We start from the raw sequence: 9,482 nt of genomic DNA on the forward strand, positions 1-9,482 counted from the left end.
TACTTCAGAAATAGATCACAGTTTCTTGTAAACCAAAGAATAAATAGAGGCAAGAAACCTTTTGAATACTCAGAGTGTGGAAAGAGCTTCAGTGAAAGTGGCACTCTTTGGAAGCACCAAAGAACCCACACAGGGGAGAATCCACTCGAATGTTCAGAGCGTGGAAAGAGATTCAGCTGGACTGGCCATCTCCAACGGCATCAAACAAACCACACAGGGGAGAAACCTTTTGAATGCTCAAAGTGTGGAAAGAGATTCAGTCGGAGTGGTGCTCTTCGAACGCATCAGAGAACCCACACAGGAGAGAAACCTTTTGAATGCTCAGAGTGTGGAAAGAGATTCAGTCGGAGTGGTGCTCTTTGAACGCATCAGAGAACCCACACAGGAGAGAAACCTTTTGAATGCTCAGAGTGTGGAAAGAGATTCAGTCGGAGTGGTGCTCTTTGAACGCATCAGAGAACCCACACAGGAGAGAAACCTTTTGAATGCTCAGAGTGTGGAAAGAGATTCAGTCGGAGTGGTGCTCTTTGAACGCATCAGAGAACCCACACAGGAGAGAAACCTTTTGAATGCTCAGAGTGTGGAAAGAGATTCAGTCGGAGTGGTGCTCTTTGAACGCATCAGAGAACCCACACAGGAGAGAAACCTTTTGAATGCTCAGAGTGTGGAAAGAGATTCAGTATGAGTAGCCATCTTCAACGTCATCATATGACCCACACAGGGGAGAAACCTTTTGAATGCTCAGAGTGTGGAAAGAGATTCAGTATGAGTGGCCATCTTCACCTGCATCAGAGAACCCACACAGGGGAGAAACCTTTTGAATGCTCAGAGTGTGGAAAGAGATTCAGTATGAGTAGCCATCTTCAACAGCATCAAAGAACCCACACAGGTGAGAAACCTTTTGAATGCTCAGAGTGTGGAAAGAGATTCAGTCGGAGTGGTGATCTTCAGCAGCATCAGAGAACCCACACAGGGGAGAAACCTTTTGAATGCTCAGAGTGTGGAAAGAGATTCAGTCACAGTACCACTCTGCAACAGCATCAGAGAATCCACACAGGGGAGAAACCTTTTGAATGCTTAGAATGTGGAAAGAGATTCAGTCGGAGTGGTGCTCTTCAGCAGCATCAGAGAACTCACACAGGGGAGAAACCTTTTGAATGCTCAGAGTGTGGAAAGAGATTCAGTCACAGTACCACTCTGCAAAAGCATCAGAGAATCCACACAGGGGAGAAACCTTTTGAATGCTTAGAATGTGGAAAGAGATTCAATGTTAGTGGCACTCTTCGACTGCATCAGAGAACCCACACAGGAGAGAAACCTTTTGAATGCTCAGAGTGTGGAAAGAGATTCATTCGGAGTGAACATCTTCAGTATCATCGGAGAACCCACACAGGGGAGAAACCTTTTGAATGCTCAGAGTGTGGAAAGAAATTCAGTATGAGTAGCCATCTTCAACAGCATCAAAGAACCCACACAGGTGAGAAACCTTTCGAATGCTCAGTGTGTGGAAGGAGATTCAGTCGGAGTGACCATCTTCAGAACCACCAAAGAACCCATACAGGTTAGAAACTTTTTGAATGCACCGAGTGTGGAAAGAAATACAATAGAAGTAGCCATCTTCAACAGCACCTAATAACCCACATTGTGGAGAAACCCTTTGCATGCTCAGAGGGCGGAAAGAGATTCAGTGAGAGTGACCATCGTCAACAGCATCAACTAATCCAGATGGGGAGAAACCTATTAGATCCTCAGAGTGTGGAAGGAGATTCTGTCAGAATGGCAGTCTTCAGTATCATCAAAGAGCCCTCAGGGGTTAGAAGCCATTTGAATACTAAGTGTCTAGACCTGGTGTTGCCATACCCGGACTCAGGGACAACCCAAAGAGAGGCTCTCATGGTATGGCAACCCAACCCCAACAAATGAGGCCAACTCCCTCCCACCAAGGACATGGAGATGTCATCAGCCCATCCACCTCCCTCGCCGAAATGGTACCTGTCGTCCCAGGTGGCTGAATAAGGCCAAGGGGAGCAGGTGATGGCACAGGCCATGGAAGAGCAGAGGGCAAACTTCAGTGGAGGCTGAGCTGGGAGACCATCAGGAAGCGGCCAGTGCCCCAGGAGGCTGGGGGAACCTAGGATGGAGACAGAATCCTGAGAGACACCAGGCCTGGTGGTCGGGCATGCCCCCTTGCCTCAGAGAGGCTGTCCCAGGCTAGGTTTTTGTTTGTTTGTATAAATATTTTTTATTCTTATTGTTCTTACCGCTCTGGTTATACATTTTCATATTCCATTGTGCTTTTACAGTTTTCCCCCCTCCTCCCCCCCTCCTTCCAGTCTGTTGTTTTTAGTCCTTTTCTCTCAGCCAGGGGCATAATGTTTGGAGCTTCCACTGAAAGTCGTCTCTTTGTTCTTCTTTCATCCATCCCCAGTATATGGTCCATTTCTCCTTAATTGTCGCTGTTCTGTCTTCCCATGGCATGTCTTGATTAATTACGGAGATTATATCTGATTGAATAATTTTGAACATATAGTTATACCAATTTCTCTTTGTCCATTTACTTGCATCTTTCCAACCTGCCGCTATAACCGCTTTACCTGCTAGAACCATTGCTTTTAGTAATTCTTGGTGCTTTCTCTCTATTGTCTCAAATCCTATTGTACTTATCAGCATTAAATCAAAACCTATATTTATATTTACTGCAAATAATCTATTAATTTTTCCTACAATCTTTCCCCAAAATTCTTTAACTTCTGAGCATTCCCACTACATATGAGAGTACCACCGAGAGTACCACCCTTTAAAATGTTTGCAATGCCAACAGTTGGGACTCAGTCCTGGAAACATATTTGCCAACTTGGTTGCGGTTCTATACCATTTGGTAAAATTTTTTAATTATATTCCGATCCTCCATTAGCTTTCTTGACTATACCATTTGGTAAAATTTTTTAATTATATTCCTATCCTCCATTAGCTTCTTGACTTTCTTATATAAACCAGCTATTTTTAACCAATATTGTACACCTATCTCCCCTTCTAATACTTGAAGTGGTTTCAGAGTTTCTCCGTTACACATGTCTTTTATTCTTCTAAATCCTTTTGTCTGAGCAATTCCCACCATTTATGATCTATACTATCCTTTTCTAAAGTTTCTAATGGTGCCCATCTGGATATTCCTTTTAACCACTTTGGTTGCCACTTCTTCCAAATTCTCAATGTATTTCTCCTGGGACCCATATTTAATTTATCCTCTCTTTCCACTTTATTTGTGAATATGCCATATTTCCCTACCCCTTTATTTGCTTCATTTTCAAATTTGACCCATTTCTGATTCTCATCATCCTCTGTTTCTAAAAATGTTTTCAGCTGGCAGGCTTCATAATAACTTACTATATCTGGTACACCCCACCCTAGTTCTGAATTATAACTTCTTTTTTTTTAGATTCTGGTCTTTGTACTACCAAATATCCATTCCCTTATTGTTGCATTCCATTTCTCCAATTTTTGTTTAGTGATCTCTAGTGGTAATACTTGGAATGAATATGTTAATTTTGGTATCCAGAACATTTTTACACTTCTAATTCTGGATGTTATATTTAACAACTCTTTTTTCTATCTTTTCCTATCTCTTGTTATTTTTCTCCAAACATTATTATAGTTTTCCTCTACAATCTTATTAATATTCTGAAATATTTCTACTCCTAAATATTTAAATTTCTTAACTCCCAATCCTATTTTAGTTAAAGTATTAATTTCTTTGGAGCCAAAAATCCTAAATATAAATACACGTTGATGGGGTCTGAACTGGCAGAGACTGATCAAGAGAGAGATCTTGGAGTTGTAGTAGATAACTCACTGAAAATGTTGAGACAGTGTGTGACTGCAATAAAGAAGGCCAATGCTATGCTGGGGATTATTAGGAAGGGTATTGAAAACAGATCAGCCAATATCATAATCAGTGTGAGCCTCTGGCTAGCACGTTTTTGTCTTCGCTCAGGAAGGATGGCTCCAGAGCAAATTAATGTATGCAGTGGCCAAATCACTCACTCACAATTTTAATGCCAGCAGCTCACAAAGTAGAATTTTTGCTCACAGGACTCCACAGCTTAGAGGGAACATTGATCATAATGCCCCTATATAAATCAATGGTGCAACTTCATTTGGAATACTGTGTGCAGTTCTGGTCACCACACCTTAAAAAGGATATTATAGCTTTGGAAAAAGTGCAGAAAGGGGCAACTCGAATGATAAAAGGGTTGGAACACTCCCTATGAGGAAAGGTTAAGGCGCTTAGGGCTCTTTAGCTTGGAGAAACGATGACTGAGGGGTAACATGATCAAGGTATATAAGATTATGCATGGGATAGAGCAGGCATGGAAAGAGGTACTTTTCTCCCTTTCTCACAATAGAAGAACTTGTGGGCACTCAATGACATTGCTGAGTGGTCGGGTTAGAACGGATAAAAGGAAGTCCTTCTTCACCCAAAGAGTGATTAACACATGGAATTCACTGCCACAGGAAGTGGTGGCGGCTACAAGCATGGACGGCTTCAAAAGGGAATTAGATAAGCATCTGGAGCAGAGGTCCATCAGTGGCTATTAGCCACAAGGTATAGCTAGGGGCTCTGGGGCAAGTGATGCTCTGTCATCTTGGTGCTTGGGGGGATCAACAGTGGGAGGGCTTCTAACGTCCTGGCCCCACTGGTGGACCTCTTGATGGCACCTGGTATTTCTGGCCACTGTGTGATACAGAGTGTTGGACTGGTTGGGCCTTTGTCCTGATCCAACATTGGCATCTCTTATGTTCTCTTATGTTCTTATGTTCTCTTTCCTTTCTTCTCGATTCACATTATGGTACAATACTTCTGATTTCAACATATTAATTTTTAAACCTGACATTGTTTCAAAATCCTCTAATATCACCTTAGTCTCTTTAATTCCTTCCTTTGTGTTGGATATTATTAGTATTATGTCATCTGCAAACATATTAATCTTCATCTCTTCTTTGCCTATTTTACAACCTTCTATCCTTCCTAAATTTCTAATTCTTTCCGCTAATTGTTCAATCGCCATTATGAATAAAAAGGGCAAAAGTGGGCATACTTGTCTCACTCCCCTTGTAATTGGAAATTGTGTAGTGTGTTCACCATTTATCCGAACTACAGCTGAGCTTTCTCTATATATTTCCTGTATGGTTTTTATGAATCCCTGGCCAATGCCATATTTCGACATTATGTTCCAGAGGAATTCATGAGATAATGTGTCCAATGCTTTGTATACATCCAATTTAAGCCATCCTATTTTCCCCAATCGGCAGTGACTTAATACATTTAATACATTTCTAATCAGGTGCACTATACATCTATTTTTAACAAAACTATACTGATCATCTTTTATTACTTTAGGAATAATATTTTTGAGTCAGTTTGCCATTATTTTAGCAAAAATTTTATAATCTTGGTTTAATAGGCTTATTGGCCTATAAGAACCCACCTCCTGAGGGTCCCTCTGTGGTTTTAATAATATTGTTATTTCTGCTTTCCTCCAAGTGTTCGGTACATTTCCTCCCTTTAGTATGGTGTTAAAGACTGTACATAGTTGTGGCACTAGAATCTTTCTCATTTCCTTGTAAAATTCTGCTGTAAACCCATCCATACCCGGTGATTTACCTGTTTTTAGATCTTTTATTACTTGTTCTATTTTTTGCATTGTTATTTCACCTTCAAGACTTTCCTTTTCTAGTTCTGTAAGTTTGATTTCTATTAATTCCTCAAATTCAACAGTATCCTTTTTCTTGTATAAGGTCTTATAAAATTCCATAAAGGCTTCTTTAATCTCTTCTGGATTCTGTGTTATATTCCTATTTATTCTAATGGTTCTCACTCTTTGCTTATATCTTTTACTCTTTAAATAGTTTGCTAGTCTTTTAACTGAATTTATTGAATTTCTCTGGAATTCCTCTCTTACCATAACGTGTTTTTTCCAATGTGCCCTAGAGTCTACGGAATCTAATTGTTTCTTCAATTCTGTAATTAACCTGTTTCTATTATGACAAAATTTCTGTAGTTGCTGTTTTTGTAATTTCTCAAGTTCTTGTATTTTATCCTTTCTTACAGAATACCATCTTCTTTTTAATTCTTTCTCTTTCATTATACACTGTCCCCTAATAACCGCTTTGGCTGCGTCCCATACATTTTTGTAGTTACTGTTCCTCTGTTTTCCTGAAAGTATAGTTTTATCTGGTTTTACATATATTGTTTATCCTTTTCTTTAGACATAATCATATTATTGTATCTCCATATATTTTTTTTGCTTTGTCCCAGTTGACTTCTATTTCTATGCTAATGGGGGCATGGTCTGAAATCTATATTGGGTATGTAATTATAATTTTTGGCTCCCATTTACCAAATTCTTTAAGAATTGTAAAGTCTAAACGTGAAGCTGTTTTGTGTCTATTTGAAAAGTATGTCTGTTGTGGCATCCATCCCAAAGCTTCCTATGCTTCTATTAGGCCCCATTTTTTCCACCAAATCACATTACTCTTAGTAACATCCATATTACAATCCCCTGCTATTATTACTTCTCCTTCTGCAAATTTCTGTATTTTTTTTTCAAAATTTTGGTTAAGAATCTTTTTTGTCCTTTATTAGGAGCATATATATTTATTAATGTTATTAATTTGCTTTCAAATAAATATTTAACCAACAAATATCTTCCGTCCTCATCTGCTATCGTTTGTCTTAACTTAATGTCATACTTCTTATGTACTAATATCGCCACTCCCCTTGCCTTAGAATCACTTCTAGCTTCAGCCAGCACTACCCATGCTGGGTCATTAAGAAAAGGTTTATTATCTCTCTTCGCTTTATGTGTTTCCTGCAGGTACATAATATCTATGTTTTGTTGTTTTGTAAATCTAGAGAGTCTATATCTCTTTAAATCAGAGCTCAAGCCATTCACGTTGAGTGTCAACACCTTCAATCTTTCAACCATATTCTTTTACTCTGAGCTTTCCTCCTCCCCCACACTGAGAGTGTAGTGGTTAAGTGTGCGGACTGTAATCTGGGAGAACCGGGTTTGATTCCCCACTCCTGCACTTGCACCTGCTGATGTGACCTTGGGTCAGTCACAAGCTCTGGCACAGCTGTCCTTGAAAAAGAGCAGTTTGTGTCAGAGTTCTCTCAGCCCCACCCACCTCACAGGGTGTCTGTTGTAGGAAGGGGAAGGGAGTGGAGTTTGTAAGCCGCTCTGAGACTCCAAGTGAATGGTCGGGTATAAATCCAATCTCCTCCTCCTCCTCCTCCTCCTCCTCCTCCTCCTCCTCCTCCTCATTCTGTTTACCCTATTCTCCTTTCCTCCCCCCTCCCATTCTTCCACCCTCCCCCTTGTGTAGAGCTCTTATTTGAGGAGGAAGAAATAGTCTTCTCTCTACACCTTCAGGTGAGCGCATCTCCCCCCTCTGATACATTTAGCTCTTTCGCATTATTAATGACCTTTTATTTAATGGATACTTCCCTTAATTTTCTGCTTCTATGAGAGTGGCCATGAAGGACAGGGGCAGGAGCCAATAGAAGGACAGAGGAAGGGCTGTGCAGAAAGGAAATCGGAGGGGTAAGAGGGGAGCTCCGCCAGCAGGCCGGGAATGACAGCCAGCAGCAGAGAGCCAAGACAGCAGCCCATTGGTTGAAGGGGAAGTGGACAAAGGTGAGAGAAGCCCCCTCCCCAGTCTGAGGCCATGGAGACTCCTCGGGCACCCCAGGCGCCATGACAGAAGGCGTTGCAATCTGAAGCGTGCAGGTCGGGCGTGAGACCCAGTGCATGGGAAGAGATTCAGTTAAGAGTGTCCATCCTCAACTTCATTGAGGAACACACACAGGGCAGAAACCATGGAACTGCTTAGCCCCTGGGAAGAGCCTTTTCTCCCGTTTCACACCTAAAAGACAACCACAGACCATACAAAGCACTGAAGAGATGTAAAAAACCTGAATCTACACAGAAACCATACCCTAACTGGGAAGAAATGTTATAAATGCTCAGACCGTGGAGAAAGCTTTAGCCATGTTGAGAATCTCAAGAAGATCCCACAGGGAAGAAAGCAAGGGCGGGCACTGTGCTCTGCTGGTCGAAGGATCCGCTGATCTCTTCTTTACAAACGAGGAGTCCCCCCTGGGGGGGGACCTCATCAATGCTCGGTGTTTTTGGCAAGAGCCTGAGGCACAGATCCGACTTTCATGTTCCTCAGAGAATCCCTACAAGGGCGAAATTTTCCTGTGTTTGGTCCTGAAAAATACAAAACAAAAAGAAAGATCAATACCTCATAAATCATGGAAGGGTTCATACAGATCTTACTAAAATTAAGGACAGAAGAATGATAAATATAATTTTAAAATATATCATTTAACTATACATTGTATATCAACATACATTAAATGTAACAGTGATATAATTTCTTCAGGATTTCCTTCTGATTAGAAAGATAAGATTGGTGACCAAATTTTCTAAAACTCAAAGAGGGCTCTATTTTATGTCATCTGATTCAAATTAAAAGTAAGGACGTAATGATTCCATAAACTTGTATGCCACATCTGTAGAGTCGGGGCAGTGGAGATTTTCCAACAAGAAGCTGTGGAGAGTTTAGCAGCGAATAAAAGAATCGCAATAACCATAGTTATCCATTGAGGTTGGTCTTTATTCCAATTCGCTCCTAACAGGAGGCATTCTGGAGTGAATGTGTCTGGTTCTGATGAGCTTCAGAAAGGATGAGAATGTAGTTACACAAAGGAGGTCCTTTTTAGCATTTCCCCTCCCCTGTGAAACTCTCTACTTCAGGTTATCTTCCAGTCTAACTCCTGGAATCTTCCAAAATGGCAAAAGCACTTCCTTCCCCAAATCCTACGAAGGAATGGACAAGTTGAGAGGGTAACTGATATCTACAGCCTCTCTCCTGTTGGCGTAAACCTAGTGTGACCAGCCAGGATCCTTAATTCACAAACATTTTTCTCCGACAAGCACTTCTAGAGAGGCATTTCTCAACACTAATCCCTCCCCAGTCCAGCCCGCTGTGAGCTTTTGGGGGGTCTCGCCACTTTGAAGGCCAAAGCATTCTGGCAGCAGGATTTGGGTTGAAAGGAAAAGGTTGTTTCCCCTAACCCAACAACTCAGTAACTTCTAAGGGGTCAACCCCCCCCCCCAACTCCCAGTGTGGGAAAAGGTTTGGTCACAGTGGAAGCCTGACTTACCATTGAAGAATTCACACAAGGGAGAAACCATACAGATGCCTGGAGTGTGGGGAAAGCTTCACTTATAGTTCCAGTCTTAGTTCCCATCAAAGAATTCACACAGGGGAGAAACCATGCAGATGCCTGGAGTGTGGGAAAAGATTTCAATCAGAGTGGGAGACTTACTTCTCTTTCACGTCTGAATATGTATCCTCTTTTCCCAACAATTGGTGTTCTTCTGCTTCATTTGCTTACTGTCTCCTGCTGA

The 9,482-nt window shown here is 41.3% G+C and overlaps 1 pseudogene; it reads left to right on the top strand.

Annotated features, from left to right (window-relative positions):
• The first annotated feature begins 321 nt into the window (after nucleotides 1-321).
• The window catches only part of LOC107109182, a 27,067-nt pseudogene continuing 17,906 nt past the window's right edge, over nucleotides 322-9,482 (top strand).

The sequence above is a fragment of the Gekko japonicus genome, unplaced genomic scaffold (genome assembly GCF_001447785.1).
Source record: "Gekko japonicus isolate JY-2015 unplaced genomic scaffold, Gekko_japonicus_V1.1 scaffold5940, whole genome shotgun sequence".
Taxonomy (NCBI): domain Eukaryota; kingdom Metazoa; phylum Chordata; class Lepidosauria; order Squamata; family Gekkonidae; genus Gekko; species Gekko japonicus.